This window comes from Amblyomma maculatum, chromosome 8 (genome assembly GCF_055883805.1).
Source record: "Amblyomma maculatum isolate TAMU_Amacu chromosome 8, ASM5588380v1, whole genome shotgun sequence".
In the NCBI taxonomy this organism is placed as follows: Eukaryota; Metazoa; Arthropoda; class Arachnida; order Ixodida; family Ixodidae; genus Amblyomma; species Amblyomma maculatum.
The window spans coordinates 15,758,031-15,760,105 of NC_139351.1; the positions used below are offsets into that span (position 1 = coordinate 15,758,031).

Sequence of the window (2,075 nt, forward strand, 5' to 3'; positions counted from 1 at the left end):
CGTGCATGAACACAACAATTGACTTTCTCGTTTATGAAAATCCGGACGGACGAGCAGCGCTCGTTTGTGGCTTAGATGACATTTTGTTCGACAGATGGCAGAACTGACCTGATAATTTGGTTTTTTTCTACCACATAAACGTCTTTTTTCGTATGGCAACATGGGTTTTAAAAATGGCATCCGGCGGAGGCGACGCGTGCATTGCTTGCCCGTCTTCTCGGAAACGACGCTTTTCTTCGTCGTCATCTTCTTCGAACGATGGTGATTCAGACACTGAAGTGTACATTGTTTCAGGGAGCGAGGACGAGAGTGATGACTTTGTGCTGAGCAGTTCTTCCGTATTGTGGGAAATAATAAAGTTCAATATGCTAATTTGACTTCGTGTTTGCTTGAAAAATTTTTTAAAGATCGAATGCATGCTTTTTATTGCAATATTACCCGAAATCAGGAATAAAAAAAATAAGCAGTTTTGTTAAAAAATTCGTTGATATAACAAAACGGTGAAGGGGTTAAAAAAAGGCGCTATACTCCGTTTCATACATCAAGTGCAACACTACCAAAGCTACAGCTCTTGTTTACGCTCTCCGCATCCGCGATAAAAAATAGTGCCTGCTCTTGACGAGATAAAATAATAGTTGCTTTGTCTGCAAGCTTAATACATTTTACATTTGCCATCAACTTCATAAAAAGCACCTTTTTTTGGGAGAAAAGGTCGGATTCGGCTAATTTGTAAGTTTTTTTATGTCGTTTTTGTTCGTGCCGCGTTTTGCTGCCCCGCAACCTTGCCAGCTGTGCCACCATATGGCGCTGGCTGTGCCCTCCGCGCTGCGCATCTCTTTTTGAGAAAATGGTTCTTTGGTGCGCATTTTTTCTATAAGATCCGCTCTGTGAAGATGTCTAAGCATGCGAAGCATGTTATTGCAAACGTGTATGCTCGGAATAGAGCCCGTTTTGGCAGGAACCACTCGCCTACAGAACGAGTGCGTAGTGATACGCCTCCTGATTTTTTTCTTGCGGACTACTTGCGTAGCTTTCGCTGCGTTGCACCTGATGTATGAAACGGAGTATAGGTCCGAGTGTATTGTCTGGGCTACCCCACGCTGCACATTCACAGGTGCAATCCCGCTACTGCGGAGCGCGGGAGCTTTTGCCTGCTGTGTTTCCGCCCTGGGCCAGTTCGCTCCTCCTTAGGCGACCTGGTCGCCACCGAGCTCCCCCGGGGCCACCATATCGGCGCCTAGCTTAGCGCGGACACCCGATCAACATGGGCAGACGTGGGGCAAGCCTCCCAGCCTCAACCCGTCCTCTAATGCCAGCCTCCAAGCAGCTGGATTACAGGGGCACGCCACTACCCTTTTTTTTTCTTTATTGCCATACTTTGACAAACCCTGCACACACACAAAAAACTTCATTCAATCTTGACACCAGCAACCTGCCAGAGCTGCTTGACAGGCCTTGTCTTGTTTAAAATTCTTTGAGCAGGCTCGAATTTTCCATCCTGAGTAGCCAATCGGGGTTACATGATTGTGATCTCACCACTTGCACGAATCTGTGCACATTCTCCTTAAAGTACATGCGGGCCGGTCGCGCGTCTGGGTCGCAGTAATAACCCGCCATCCTGGAGCGCCATATACTATGGAGGCCCCAGAGCATTACTTGGTCCAACGGAAAACCATCCTCATTTTGAATGGCCAAAAATCTGATGCCGTACGGATGAAGCGGAAACTCTTTTTTAATGGTTCTTTGTAAAACATCCCAAAGGTACACCCCCTCCCAACAGTGAAGAAATACATGATCAATTGTTTCGGGCACTTTGCATATTAGGCAATGCGTACCCCATGGTAAAAATAAACCTTTCCCCTCTAAGAACTTTTTAACTGGTGGTGTTTCTGTATGTAATTTGAAGAAGAAAGTTTTTATTCCTGGCTGCACTTGCATTCTTTTAACTCTTTTCAAAACGTCCCCACCGTTGCCTCCATTGTACATGGCTCTGTATACTGGCACTGGAAAAACAACGTCACACAGATCACCGTATAACTTTTTCCGCTTCACTTCACTTAAGAATTCTGTCGAAA

The 2,075-nt window shown here is 45.8% G+C and overlaps 1 non-coding gene across 1 annotated transcript; it reads right to left on the reverse strand.

Annotated features, from left to right (window-relative positions):
• Positions 1–1,061: 1,061 nt before the first annotated feature.
• On the reverse strand, positions 1,062–1,356 carry LOC146180606 (signal recognition particle RNA). Its single transcript, XR_014700511.1, has one exon.
• Positions 1,357–2,075: the final 719 nt, after the last annotated feature.